Source organism: Pelobates fuscus, chromosome 3, assembly GCF_036172605.1.
Source record: "Pelobates fuscus isolate aPelFus1 chromosome 3, aPelFus1.pri, whole genome shotgun sequence".
NCBI lineage: Eukaryota > Metazoa > Chordata > Amphibia > Anura > Pelobatidae > Pelobates > Pelobates fuscus.
The window spans coordinates 387,167,159-387,183,306 of NC_086319.1; the positions used below are offsets into that span (position 1 = coordinate 387,167,159).

The following is a 16,148-nucleotide window of genomic DNA, read 5'->3' on the forward strand; positions in this document are numbered from 1 at the left end:
GGTCTTCATTAACTAACACCCCCGTTTCAGTTTTAAGTGTACCTATACTTTCATTTTTGGGTTTTTTGGAATTTATGTACTTAAAAAAATGCTTTGGGGTTGGTTTTGCTCTCTTTAGCTATCATTTTTTCATTTTGAAGTTTAGCAAGTTTAATTGCCTTTTTGCACGCATTATTTGCTTTCTTATATCTTTTATAAGATGCATCTGATTTGTCTGATTTAAATGCTTTAAATGCCCTTTTCTTATTTTTAATCTCTTGTTTTACTTCTCTACTAAGCCACACTGGTTTTAATTTGTTTCTTTTATACTTATATCCCAATGGTACATACTGAGAAATGTACCTTTCTAATATTTGTTGGAAGATGATCCATTTATCCTCAGTGTTCTTTTCACTAAAGAGTTTATGCCAGTCAATATAATGTAAAGCTTCCCTTATCTTATTGAAATTGGCCTTTTTAAAATTATATGTTTTAGTATACCCCATGTGCTTTAGTTTTTTTGAGTTTATTTCAAAGGACACTATATTGTGATCACTATTTCCCAAGTGCTCACCTACTTGAATGTTGGTCAAAAGATCAACGTTGTTTGTTAAAACCAGGTCCAGACAAGCGTCCATTCTAGTTGGTGCTTGTACAAGTTGTGACATGAAGTTGTCATTTAACAAGTTTAAAAACCTAATTCCCTTTGCTGAGCTACTAGTCCCTATGTCCCAATTTATGTCTGGGTAATTAAAATCTCCAATAATTAAAGTGTTACCAAGATTTGCAGCTTTCTCAATTTGCTCAAACAGCTGTTGTTCCTCGTCAATATTAACATTAGGTGGTTTATAACAAATCCCAACCAATAGTTGGTTTCCCTTCTTTTCCCCCAAGCAGATATTTACCCATAAAGCTTCCACATTTTCCTCATCGCATTCAATTTGCTTAAGATTTGGCTTTAAATCATGGTTGACATACAAACATACCCCACCACCCTTCTTGTTTTTCCTATCCTTCCTAAATAATGTGTACCCATTTAAGTTAACTGCCCAGTCATGTGTCTCATCCCACCATGTTTCAGTTATGCCTATTATATCATATTGTTTAGTGTATGCTAATGCCTCTAGTTCCCCCATTTTGTTATTTAGGCTCCTTGCATTAGTAAGCATACATTTAATATCATGCGTCTCTTGTTTATTTTGTGAATTACCAACATTACATAGCTTCTCTGTTCTGAGCTTGCCCCTCCCCCCGTCTCCACCCTACTTATACTGTTCTAAAGCCCATCTCCATCTCCATTTTGTAGATTGCTATGACCCTCCCCCCCTACTACTAGTTTAAAATCTCCTCCAACCTTCTAGCCATCCTATCCCCCAGCACTGCAGACCCCCTTCCGTTTAGGTGCAATCCATCACTACTATATAGGTTGTACCCAATCGCAAAGTCGGCCCAGTGCTCTAAAAACCCAAAACCCTCCTTCCTGCACCAAGACTTCAGCCACACTCTTTCCTACACGCTTGAAAAGGATCTGGGGCTTTGAAACCCCAACTATCAAATTCATTTTCAGCTTTTAGAGAGATCATACGGTCATATTGGAGTTTTCTCATTTTATCCTTAACTTGATCAATGCTATTTGAATTCACAGTCTCACCATTATTGACCAAGGAATATAATCTACCAAGTCTAAGTCTTAGGGCAAGATATTGCATATATTGCCGATTTCCTTCTTTTCTAGCTTTTGATTTAAAAAAACTTTTAATATCTTTTTTTATTTGTTCCCACCAACTCGACATCGTGTCGTATAAGCACTGCGTGGTTTTTCGATCTTCATAAAAAGCAATGAATTCATACTTTACATTTTCATTATCAAGTATTGTTGAGTTTAGTTTCCAGATACCTTTCCCATATGTTATTCCTTCCTTTACCTTTAAGGACAGACTAATCATATCATGATCTGAAAATTCTACCAAGACTAGATTATATCTAAAAGATGAAGTTTGATTTTTTACATAAAGTCTATCTATACGACTTGCCCACCTCCCTTTATGATATGTAAATCCTCGCTGTGTAGGATAATTTTATTTAAAAGTATCAATCAGACCAGCTTGACTGATCAGATTTTTTAGAACATTTTCATCATATTTTAAATTTTTATAATTACTATTTCGATCTTCATTATTTACCACACAGTTAACATCACCCCCCCCCCTCCCCCCCCCATAATTAACACTTTGGATGTGAAACAATATGGTTTTACACTTAAAAACACTTTCTTCCTACCTGCTATTATCTGAGGAGCATATATATTAATTATTCGATATCTCACATCATTAAGTGTAAAATCTAACAAAAGGCATCTACCTGCAACAATTTCCACTATACGATCAATTTTAAAATCACAATTCTTAAACAAAATACCCACACCATCATAACTTTCCAGTCCAAATGACCAATAAGATGGGCCCATTGTCCATTCTCTTTTAGCACAAAAAACCTGGCTATTATTTCTTAATCGTGTCTCCTGTAATAAACACACATCAAATGATTTTTCTTTCAGAAAAGTATAGAGTAAGTCTCTTCTCTCTTTTAATCTCAAACTGTTAACATTAAGCGAGCATATATGTAAAGTCATGAAACCCAAGGAGACTCAGCGCTTCTTCTTTACTGCTCCTATATTGTCACCTTGAGATCCCCACCGTTTTATTGAAACAGAGGCAGTTGCTTCTTCTTCACACATCAACTGCAATTCCTCTGTGGATCGCCTTTTCCAGAGAGATCCTTCACTCTGTTTAAACTCCATGGCATCTTCACTAGGTTCGTCCAGGATAGCATAGCGACCAGCAGTTATTTCAAATGATGAAAGCATCGGAGGAGGTTTTTGTGACTCACAAGAACCTGGATATTTTAATTTCTTCTTGCGCTTTCCTTGCACCAACTGAAATTCTTCATTGTTTTTTTCTGGTACTGGACCCTTTTCAACATTTAATGGAGATTGTATTTCCTTTACGTCTTTCCTTAAGATGTTTTCTGGCTCAGTAATGTCATCTTTCTGTGGCTCATTTGTATCTTGTTTCTCAGTTGAATTGGACTCTTCCATTGCTTCAGTAAGTATGATTTCCAAATCTAGCACACAGTCGTTTATCTTATTATGGTGTGCTTCTGGGCACTCTCTAAAGGTGTGACCTTGTACAGAACATAAGTTGCATATTACGTCCTGCTTGCATTCTGATCTCATATGGCCCAGACAGTTACATTGAGAGCACTTTATTTTATCACAGCAATAGGCCAAATGCCTTATTGACCCACATTTATAACAGCTTCTAGGCTGTCCTGGATAATAGCAGATGCCTCTGTCCGCACCAATAAAAAAACTGTGTGGTAAATGGTGAGTAACGCCCCCTGTCTGCCACAGTTTAACTTGCAGTTTCCATCCACCATTCCATAGCCCAATCTCATCATAAATCTTTTGTGAGTCACTCACAACTGTACAGTGTCTCTTTATCCAATACATTATGTCATTTAAAGCCACTACTTCTGTCTGGAACTGGAGATTGATGGACACTGTAGCCTGTTTTGTGAGTGGGATAGCTTTTATGTTTTTCCAGATACCATCTGATTTCGTCCTATGGAAAATCTCCCAAAACATATCCAAGTTCTGCATCAGTTTAAAACTAATGTCAAATTGTCTTGATCCAGGAAAGTGAATAAATGCAAATATTTCACTTGCAGAAAAACCCATGAATACCATTAAGAGTTTGCGACCAATGAATATTCTGTCTGGAATGTCAGGTTCTGGTCCTGTGAACAACAGGCGTACTGCATTCTTCTGCTTAGATACATCTCCCCTTGATCTTGCTACATTTGAAAACAAATTCCCGCTTGCTGCAGGTTGTTGTACATTTACCTGGGAGCTGCTTTGTATGCTGGTTCCTATTCCCATTTTAGTACTTGAATCCGGTCCATGTTTTAGTCCTACTGCATTGCTAGAACCAGTTCCAGATTGCAGATGACTATCTGGTGATTCCTCCAGATTCAGCTTTGCTGTGGAATTCCTGCTTTGTGTCGTATCTCTTGCAATGCTTACACCAAGAGGTTTTTGCAAATCACTTTCTTTCTCTTGATCTGTTTCTTTCTCAGTAAGCCTTTCCACAACACGCTTTATGCTCCTAGATCTCAGCTTATGGACAGTTATTTCATTTGAACATTCAGGTATGGCAATGCTGAGGGCTGCTGGTTTAATGCACCCAGGTGAACTCTCAGGTTTACATTCAGCAGCAGCCTCTCCTGTTTGAGCAGGTAAAGTCACTGGGCACATTTTATCACTTAATTTCTTTATCATTACCCCTACTTGCTTGTCTTTAAGGGGTTGTGCTGGTACCTTCTTAATCCTTAATGGGTTTAACTTTTAGCCTCTGTCCGCACCAATAAAAAAAAACTGTGTGGTAAATGGTGAGTAACGCCCCTTGCCTGCCACAGTTTAACTTGCAGTTTCCATCCACCAATTCCATAGCCCAATCTCATCATAAATCTTTTGTGGGTCACTCACAACTGTACAGTGTCTCTTTATCTAGTACATTATGTCATTTAAAGCCACTACTTCTGTCTGGAACTGGAGATTGATGGACACTGTAGCCTGTTTTGTGAGTGGGATAGCTTTTATGTTTTTCCAGATACCATCTGATTTCGTCCTATGGAAAATCTCCCAAAACACATCCAAGTTCTTGATCTTGCTACATTTGAAAACAAATTCCTGCTTGCTGCAGGTTGTTGTACATGGGTTTAACTTTTGCATTTTATAAAATTTTCTTTCCTCACCTTTTATTGCACTTTTCAGTTTTTCAATGTTTTCCTCTTTTACATCCATTGCTGTTTGTAGGGAGTTGATCTCCTCCTGGATCTGATCAATCTGCTGCAGTAAACCTTTTCTCTCAGATTCCTGGGTTACTTCATCCACTTTCTTCACCAAATCTTGCTTCTGCTTGTGCAAATCATCATACATTGCACATAAAGTCTGATAATTAGCAGAAGCATCTCCCAGTCTTTTGTCCAAAACCGTCAAAGCTTTACTAATTAAACTTTCCTTAAAATGTCTGCTTTCGTTTGTTTGGGCTTCTTGGCCTTCCAACACCTCCAGGCCTGGGACTAGAGCTGGACTAGTATCCAGAACACCAACACTCCCCCCTGGGTCTGAGGCCATCCTCAGTCCCCCTACAGGAGCTAAAACACATAGGAGTTATAGGGAGAGGTTGTATGGAGTAATAGGAGGAGTTATAGGGAGAGGTTGTATGGAGTAATAGGAGGAGTTATAGGGAGAGGCTATATGGAGTAATAGGAGACGTTTAATGGAGAGTATATATGGAGTAATAGGAGGAGTTATAGAGAGAGGTTATAGATAGAGGTTATATGGAGTAATAGGAGGAGTTATAGGGAGAGGCTATATGGAGTAATAGGAGGAGTTATAGAGTGAGGATATATGGAGTAATAGGAGGAGTTATAGGGAGAGGTTATATGGAGTAATAAGAGGAGTTATATGAAGAGGCTATATGGAGTAATAGGAGGAGTTATAGGGAGAGGGTATATGGACTAATAGGAGGAGTTATAGAGAGGTTATATGGAGTAATAGGAGGAGTTATAGAGAGAGGTTATATGGAGTAATAGGAGGAGTTATAGGGAGAGGTTATATGGAGTAATAGGAGGAGTTATAGGGAGAGGTTATATGGAGTAATAGGAGGAGTTATAGGGAGAGGTTATATGGAGTAATAGGAGGAGTTATATGGAGAGGCTATATGGAGTAATAGGAGGAGTTATAGGGAGAGGTTATATGGAGTAATAGGAGGAGTTATAGAGAGAGGTTATATGGAGTAATAAGATGAGTTATAGGGAGAGGCTATATGGAGTAATAGGAGGAGTTATAGGGAGAGGTTATATGGAGTTATAGGAGGTGTTATAGGGAGAGGTTATATGGAGTAATAGGAGGAGTTATATAGAGAGGTTATATGGAGTAATAGGAGGAGTTATAGGGAGAGGTTATATGGAGTAATAGGAGGAGTTATAGAGAGAGGTTATATGGAGTAATAGGAGGAGTTATAGGGAGAGGCTATATGGAGTAATAGGAGACGTTTAATGGAGAGGTTATATGAGTAATAGGAGGAGTTATAGAGAGAGGGTATATGAAGTAATAGGTGGAGATATATGGAATAATAGGAGGAGTTATAGAGAGAGGTTATATGGAGTAATAGTAGGAGTTATATGGAGTAATAGGAGGAGTTATGTGGAGTGGTTAGATGGAGTAATAGGAGGAACTATATGGAGAAGTTATACGGACTACATAGGAGGAGTTACGTTATAAATGGAGGTTATGTTGAGTCATAGGTTATGGGGATGTTATGGAGCAATTTCAGTGTGATAATTAAGTTCTTAAATTCTTACCTCCCAGACTGCAATGTGGTCTCTCCATAGTCCTTGGATGACATATAGGTTGATTGAACATTAGTGTTAGTGTAGGTACATTCCTTGCTTATGCATTTGTGCTCAGTCTGTTTAGTTGTCGAGGTCTTATTGTATACCTTTGAAATATATCTCATGGAAAGGGGAACCCCATAACTGGGATGGGACAACCAAAGTGAAGTTAAATTTACGTAAGTTAACTAGCAAATGTGTTTACATTTGTTTTGTTTTTTTGTTTTTTTAATTCTTTATTTTATTTGTGCAAGGTTATGTCACATCAGACTTACGATGCCACAACAGCGAGGGTAAGCAGTTATTCAAACGTATTGTTACAATTGTTAGGCATTAGAGGGAGACTGCACAGTTTTATATGTATTGTTGTCACTTGTCTAGTAGTTTCTCCAGTTCAGATCAGGAAAGATGTGGTACAAGGTTAGGTTAAACAGTACAACATGGGATAACATAAGATTAATACTAAAGCTTAAAACTTAAAGTTATCAGGCTGGCAGTGCTAGCACAGCTCGGGTGAGCATTCATTTTAACGTAGTGTAACAGTGGCTAGACTTGAAATGCTACTGCTAATTTGTATGCTTAATGTGCACTGTTTGTGTTAATTGGGTATGTTAAGGCTTAAGCGAAACATGAGAGTTACAGCTATGCCATTAATAATCAAGCGTTTCTATGCTGTGAGGGACATGTTATAACATTGCTAACAGGCGCATTCATAACAAGTGCTGCATCAACATAGCATTTCACAGGGTTATCAACAATTAGGGTTGCTTGTGGCATAGGCAGGGTTGTCAGCCGTGAGCCGTGTAGTGCATGAGTCCGAGTTGCTTTACCCGATGCCCATTTTGGCAGCCTTGCTTGCGGGGTTGAAAAACATACAAGGCGTGTTACTGCCTTCTCAACCACAAAAAAACAAAAAACAGACAAAACTCATGGTTCTACTGGGTGGTTAGTCAGGTGTCCTATTCTCGCCAGATTGGGTGAAATCATATGGGGCTTCTGTGTCTGGGTATTCAATCGGAGCAGACCCGGCAATAAATACCCTTGTGAGGCAGTGTGGTAGGCAACTCAACCTATGCCCAGCGCTAGTTTGTCCTGTGTGCTGTTGTTGCTCGTCCCTTCGTTGCGGCCGCAGGGCCCGGTGTCTCCATTTCGGGGGTCTGCTCATGGTGTGTAGCTGCGCAGCCCCCTGTGAGGCAGCGTTGGCTGGGAAGAGGTGCTTAGTGCTGCATTGGTAGTCAGGAGTTTGGTTGGGTAGGATATTTGCGTACGTTACTTGTTTTGTAGACCCGGTATTGCTCATATGCGGGTGGGAGCGTGTCCACGAGAGGAATGGCGCCTTTTCCTGTCTCAAAGCCCTTCGGTATCTGAGCTGCCGTGTTTAATTTTTTTAAATTCTCGTATGTTACTATATTTGCCAGAAGGAATTCTGTTTTATTTGCTCAATAACCTGGCATTCTAAAATTTTCATGTTACGTGGCCCACAGAGGGTGCTGTGGCTTCTAGACAGAAGGTATTGCAGCAATGGAGCAGTGGTTGCATCTCATAAGAGATTGTGTCATATCAAATCATTATGTTCTGCACATAAATAGCCTGAAACATTGTAGCAAGGCTCTCAGATTGCAAAAAAGGTAAAATAAAAATAAATAGATTAAACAACAATTTTGTATATATTTCCCCTTTTTTTCACAAAAAAATGTGGGTTTATAGACTTGATCCGGTGAATAAAAGTCCCAGTACCTTACATTAAACAATTAACCTTAAAGGGATTCTATAGTGCCAGGAAAACAAACCCGTTTTCCTGGCACTATAAGCTCTTGGAGAGCCCCCCATCCCTCATGGCCCACCTCCCTCGGCGCTGAAGGTGTTAAAACCCCTTCAGCCACTTACCTTAATCCAGTGCCGGGCTCCCTGGGCACTGATGACCTCTCCTCCTCCACCGACATCAGCTCCCAAATGGAGCCAGAGGCATGTGCGCATTCATACCTGCCCATTGGAAAGTGTGACAGACCCTCAGACCCTGAATTTTAAAGTTTATACGTTTATACGTTTTGTTCGCATAACCGCATACATTTCTGCCTTATTTTACTATTTACTGTTCGAATACAGAAAGAACTATCAAACGACTGACCACCCAAATGTGGACCCTGACGCTTATAACCCTCATTGACCCTAACACCCTAACATGCTAAGCGTTGGACTGGGTGGTCGGCGTTCGTATGCATGAACACATGGCGGTGGCCATCTTGGGATACGAATGCGGCCAGCTGTGTTTTGTCGTCGAGTGCATGGAACTATAATCGGACACCCGACGGCACGAACACTGCTAAGACTTCCATGATCACGGATGTTTGGCACTTTACGTACGAAATGGAGTACATTCGGTAATAATACCTCCCGAACCACTAAGACTAGGAGAATAGATGCACGAACAGTTAATTCCCTTATAAACTTTATTATAATACCCTAGAAGGAGACCGGCCGCACAGTCTGATTCTATGGAGAAAGAAGACCTCCATGCAAATCCTAAACCCCTGGACCGATCTGGGTGATTTTTGAATATGTTGTTTCCCCAGATCGGGGCTATGAGGGTATATGCTTTTTGTGGGGATATTATGTGTTTTGGGGGTATTTTCAGATTGTATTAAAATTGTGATATTTTTCACCTGGAGTTAATTGAGTTAAAGACAGCAGTTGACTCTATTACCTCCTAGGTAGAGGGGAGGGATTGTATGTCCTGTATGAGAGTGTCACACTGTACAACACTGTTATGATTGGTTGACAATTTTGTATCACTGTCCCCACCAAGGTCCACCTGGGTGTATCCCTTGGCTGGGGACTTGCATAAAAGGCTGATCTGGCTACCATTAAAGCACACCTTCTTCGCCCTCAATCTAGAGTCTTGTCTCTTATTGGGGAAACTATCACTACTAGCTCTTGTAAGAGCTTCTTTACTTGGAAGACTACCTGGAATGCCATAACACCCCTCACACTCGGGAGAAGGATGCCATCTGGTGGTGGAAATCCCTCTACTCATCGGGGTAACTGCTCAATGCTTTCCTATGGGGTTCTTATTTGACGCTGGACTCCGTGAGGACGTCCAGCATCAGATAATTGCGATTTACTCTATGCAAATCGCGGAAGCACCTCTAGTGACTGTCAGGGAGACAGCCACTAGAGGCTGGATTAACCCTGCAATTTAACATATCAGTTTCTCTTAAACTGCTATGTTTTCAGCTGCAGGGTTAAACCTAGGGGGACCTGGCATCCAGACCACTTCATTGAGCTGAAGTGGTCTGGGTGCCTATAGTGGTCCTGTTAGAGACCTCAATCTCCTCGAAGAAACCTTTTCAACACATTAACAGAACCATCTGACATGTAGCAAAATTATCATCTGAAAAAACTTGATAAATCATGGAAAAATATTTTTTTTACAATTAATATCACATTGAGCAGAACTAGCACTGCAAACACTTCCGTTGAGTTGATGATATGTGTATTGATTTATTTTAATAAGGATACCTCATTAATCAGTTTAACCAAGTACAAATAAGCACAACAAACTAACATAGCAATATTGGTAGATTACAAATAAACATGTACACTGTGTCGGTAGTCACCATTGCCGTGACCATATTAACTCTGCCCTTCTCTCTGGCAGCAATTTTTATAAACTGTTGGCCTTCATTTTCCCCAGAGTTGCTCCACCTTGGGCTGGGGCTATGTGTGACTGGGTCTGCTGTTGGTAGTGTTAGTGTATGTTTAGCACCTCTTGTGATTTCCCAGATGTTTCTAATGTTCATGTACCCCTATGTCTATTATCGGTGCAGAGTATGTATTATTGTTAATTATTAAATGTCTTGTGTGCTCTCCTGTCCTGTTGATGCTATCTACCAACAAGGTGAATTTGGCTGTGGAGTCTGTGCAGAGCCACCTGTTGGTTGGTAACAATCTTGCAAGGATTTACAGCACTGCCTGTTGGTCGTAAAGATCTGGAAATAGTTATGTGCACTCCATGAATAGCAAAACTCGTTAATTTGTATATTCAAGTAGATTTGTATATTACGGTTTATGAAGGTTTTTGTCAGTGTTTCTCGCCCTCATCCATTTCATTGTGCTAGAGATGTTGGGGCATGTTGGTTGGCTGTATGGTTCCCTGATCCCTAGGACGTGTTAAAAAAGAGCTAGACCTGAGAGACACAAGTGCCTTTGTAAAGGCAGTAGTTGGATGCAGCATAGGTAGAGGTATCGATACCTGACTGGGAGAGGAACAGAAGTGGTAAAGGTACGGAGGACATCCAGACAGAAAAAAACTGCTCTAGTCTTGTCCTCAGAGACCCAAGTCAAGCTTCAGTGACGGGGTCTGAAGTGCTCCAGTGTCCCCTGGTAGCAGCGAGGAAGCTGACCAGGCAAAGATACGTATTCAGCGTATATTCAGTGTGCATCCGTCACACACACTAAACCTATAAGTTCAACATTAAAAGCTAAAAGGAACATACACATATATCAAGGACAATTTGAAACAAAACAGGTTAATGGTTATAATCAACTCAGCATTATAAAAGGGATCAGAGAGGCAGATCTGATATTTTCAAAATGTATTAATTTAGGTTGGCCTTGCAATTTTAGAGTATTGTTCTCGAGAGTGTGATTTACAATGATGACTGAAGTTTAGCCTGATTTTTTGTCTTTAACAAATTCTACCTTCAGTGGTGTTACCAAGAAAAGTTTCACATTGAACAATACAAGCCGAAAATAAAAATAAATAGTTATTGATTGGTTTCTGACGTCTGGGTTGTAGTTCTGTGATCGTTTTATCCCCAAACATCCTTAATCTTACGTCTGCTGTAAGGGCTTGTTTATAAAGATCTGTGGATGAATTGGCATACCCGAGAGAAAATGTGCTATAATGCAGTATGTGTATACAGTGTGTAAATGACATTAATTGTGTCATAGTATATGATGCGCATCTTTTGCACTGCAGGTTCTGTACAAATGTATCATCTTTGGACAGGTGTATACGTATTGTTTTGTTTAAAGAAAGAATGGAATGATTTGTAGAACAAAAAAAGGCAAATTGTTAAGTGTTAATCCCTGTATTATTAACTCAAAGTCCCACACCCGATGCCCACGGTTGGGGTACTGGGGGTTACAATGATCCCCCCCCTGTTATTTATTTCTGCAATGGCTGCCCATTTACTGTTTTAACATTTAGTAGACGTGCTCCATCTGCCTCATGGCATGTGGGGGCATAGGGAGGTTTAAATCCTCCCTTATTTTATTATGGGGCTCTTATTAGGGCTTTTAGGGCTCATTTTTTTTTTATCTAACTAATTAACAAGAACATAAATAAAATGCTGCCGTAGGTTATTTAACTATTTGCCCACTGACTAGCAAGTACTGGCCAACCGCCACATAATTAACCCTCTTGCTTCCAAGGGTTATTTAATTATTTGCCTGCAGGTTGCTAGTGCAGGTATATAGTTCAGAGTTGTTTTTTTTTTTTTTTGTTTTGTTTTTTTAAATCAGGGCCCGGATTTGAGCATTTGGCCAACATTTTTGCTGTCTGTCGGTATTCGATCTGGATGAAATCCAGTTGTTAAACACTGTGAACAATTTCTGGAATTTCGCAGTCCGAATATCCCCGAATATCCCCGGACAGCTCTGGTTTTGCCCAATTCAGTTTGGTGCCATTCAAACTTTAGCAAATTGCTCTGTAAGTGTTCTCATGCAATGTAAAAATAATAATAATAATAATAAAGTTCAGTCCAGTCTGTTGATGTTTGACTGCTGGCAGAGGTGTAACTAGAAATCATGGAGCCCCTGTGCAAAAATTGCTCCACCCCCCCATACATTTACTCCCCACCCCATTCGTCCCCGCCCTCCTACATGTTCTACAAATACACATGCAGACACACACATACAGACACATCTACATGTAGACACACACATACATAGAGATACATACACCCTCATACAAACACACACACATACACACAGAGACCCATACATACAGACACACATACATACACACAGACATGTAGACACACACACACACATACATACACATACAGACATACAAACGGGCACACATACAGACAGACAGACACACATACATACAGACACACACATACATACACACACACACACAGAGACACATACACAAACACATTCAGACACACACACATCCATACAGGGACACATACATACAGACACACACCCATACAGACATACACACGCACACACACACATACATACAGACATACATACAGACATATATACACACAGACACACATATACAAACAGACACACATACATACAGACAGAGGCACATACATACACACACATACAGAGACATACATACAGACTTTCCCTGGAGTCCAGTGGTGGCTCAGGCTGATGGGAGTCTGAGTTCCCACTCTGACTCTCTCCTCTCTTCCTCCCGCGCGGCTCCCAATGTAAGCTGGTAGGAGTGACCGCGGCAGTCAGTTCCTCCCAGCATCTAATCTCATCACAGGGGACCCGGTCCCGCTGTTAAAGTGCAGCAGTGATGACCGGGCCCCCTGGTAATACTTTGCCATCGGGTGTCCCTAACAGCATGAGCCGCCACTGGACCCCTTCAATTCGTCCCCGGAGGTTGCAACACATGGCAGCGGGCACCCGGTCGCAGGGGTCCACAATGGTGACCGAGCCCTCTGGAGTAACGGGCCCGGTCACAGCTGTGACCGCTGTAGTTCTGCCACTGACTGCTGGCTTTAAATAAAGAGTATTTTTTTAGCTAATCACTCTTACTTTACCTGTTAGGTAGTGGTCGTTTCTGCACATGTGAATTCTTTGTTTGAGGTAAAGGTTTTTTTATTTTGCCCCCCACGTGATCTCTTTATATGACACTAGTAAAGAAAAGCTAACTGTGTCACGTTAAATACCTTCATAAGCAAAATGTATTCCTTTGACTAAAACAGATATGATAAATAAAGTTGTTTTAAAAGGTTGTATACAGAGGTTGGCGACCGATGTAATGTTTGCACAATATCTGATGCCTTGGAAAGACTATGATTGAGCTGCATTGGGAAGTCTGTGATTGGACAGCTGCACAAAGTCTGGGCGGGGTTAGAAAGGAGGGGCTTGCAAAGGCTGCAGACAAGTGATCTGCATCTTTTGCAAGCTGTTTTAAGATATACCATAAATGAAAAAAAAAAAAAAACTAATTTAATGCATGCAATGTTTTCATTGTGGATATATCCACTAAATATTGTTGTTTTAAAAATATATATATATTTTGGCAGTACCTTTAAAGTGGAAATGTCACTTCTCCTAAAATTTTACTACTGCCAAATAAAACATCTGTAACTTGTGTTAACCTTTTCCATGTGATGCTTTATTTAATTTTAACTGTATATTAAGAATTTAGCAAATCACAATCATGTGCCGGCACAGTCAAGGCACACAATGCAAATAAGAAGGAGAACAGAAACATATTTTTTTAGTTTCTCCTCTTCCACCAACTACGGCCTTGATTTAATATTTCAAATGAGTTTATATCTGTGTATAAACTTATAATATGTTACTATTTTAATATTTTTGATATATTGATGTATTGATATATTTTATTATATACAACATACTTTTTTGAAGAAAAAAAAAACTAATATCCAAAACTATTCAATTATTCGAAAAGCTTATCCAAAAATATTAAATATGGGCCTATGTTAAATGGTAGAAAATGGCTAGAATATGGAACATTTATAACAATGACTGACAGAAGTCAAAACTATGGTGCCCAGATCCTGGATAGATTTCAAATTTTATTTTTCACACCTCACAGAAAAAGAAACATTTTTGCTAAATACAGGTGATATAAGCAAGCTGATTATAAAAAATTCCATGAAGTTTGTTTATTTGTTTGTTTGTTTGTTTGTTTGTTTGATTTGTTGTTTGTACTTTTTAATTATTTTTTTGCTATTCTATCTTCTATGTAAAAGTTTACAGCACTGTAGAATATGTTAATACTATATAAATACAGGTAAAAATATGTAATAATCTCAATGATTATTATAATGCGATTTCAAGGTGGTTTCATGCAATTTTATGTTTTCGTCATTCTAGTACTGAGTGTGATTGAGACTAAAACTCATAATTGTTTGGGATTTCCGTGTTAGCCTTTGGTTGATTTATGAGCTTTGATGTGCGTTTCTATGTTGATGTTTGTTTATTTTTGTTTTACCACCCGTGCTGAGTTTCTGATCTGTGCTTCTACTACCTATTTCATTTCCTATAGTAGGATATATGTCAGAATACTAATTCTTGAAAATATGAATACAAGGAATGATGAAATTACTTAGACCATGTGGAATCATTGATGAATGGGACATGATTGTGATCTGAATTAGTTAAATAGTCTGCTTCATACTTTATAAATACGTATACATTTTATATACTTTATGGGTAACACGAGAGTTAATGTGATAAGGAATACTGCCAGTTTGCATGTGCCCGAGAGTTAATGTGGTAAAGAACAATGTCAGTGTACAGATAAGCGTTTGCGTGGGACTGTTTGCGATACATTATAGAAAAGAGAGAGATATAGAACAAAGTGTGTCGGCGCTTCTCGTGAAATAACCAGAAATAGAGGGGTGTATATTTAGGTGTTTCCCCTATAAACCCTAAATAGTAGTTAATCAAGATAAACAAAAGTATAAGATACATTATAGAAAAGAAAATGTGTGTTTTGTTAACGAAAGCACTTTTTTAAGGTATTGTTTTAATTTCCATCTCATCAGACTAGGACCTTGTTGAGACCAGCAGTTCTGCAACTTAGCTCTTATTACATTTGGTTCTTCACCAATATATTGGTAAAACATTCTGAAATAAAATTGTGTGAAATCTCTTCATTCTAACCTACCCAGACATGGGAACCTTATCGAACCCTGAGTAAAATGATTGCTTGCTGGATTAATTTTATGGAGCAACAGTTGATGTAGGAGCTGTCATTACTATTTTGATTCAACACAAGTTTCTTTTCTGGTAGTTAGAAGAGCAAGATGTGTGTATGTACATGTGTGAATAATAATTAATAATAATAATTTGTCCGTATCAGCTGCTTAGATGTTTCAACAAGCTGGGGAATTAATAAATCCTGTTTGATTTGTGAAGGTGTTACCCTGAACAAGAATCCCATAGAACAAACCATAGAATCCCAAACTAACTAATGGGAAAAATACCCCTCTATGGCTCATTAGAGATTTGTCTGAAGCTGAAGGAAGCAAGGTGAATTGTTAGTGTATGACCCATCTAAGAGGCTTGCCTTGACATGGCAGATGGGCCTTCCCTCTAATGGCCATTGGAGTTACTAAATAACCTCCATTGCATGGCGTTCCCAAAATGGCCGCCGCAGCGTAACACAAACAACAACGAGAGCACAAGCTCACGCAGTCCTCAAGAGAGATTTTCGATGCCTGTTTCGACAAGATCTGTCAGGAATTCTGGGCTAAAATATCAAGCAGACCTGAAGCCTCTACTCCGCTTGGTAAACTTGCCATCCGAGCTTCTAAGCCAAGATTCCGACCACGCGCTGGAATGGAGAGTCACGCAGGAAAAACCCCACCTAACCGCACACATTCTGAAGAATTTCCTGGAGGGTCACTACATACCGGCTCGAGACCCCACTGGGATCAGACGGAGGATCCGCAGGCCTGTTGCCATGCACCCTCACA

The 16,148-nt window shown here is 39.5% G+C and overlaps 1 protein-coding gene across 1 annotated transcript in view; it reads left to right on the forward strand.

Moving 5' to 3' along the window:
• Nucleotides 1-4,122: 4,122 nt before the first annotated feature.
• Nucleotides 4,123-16,148, forward strand: part of LOC134601483 (P2Y purinoceptor 6-like) — a 65,063-nt gene continuing 53,037 nt past the window's right edge. Inside the window, exon 1 of the mRNA XM_063445980.1 lies at nt 4,123-4,188. The gene's annotated coding sequence lies outside the window, so the exon portion shown is untranslated. The remainder of the gene's footprint in view (nt 4,189-16,148) is intronic.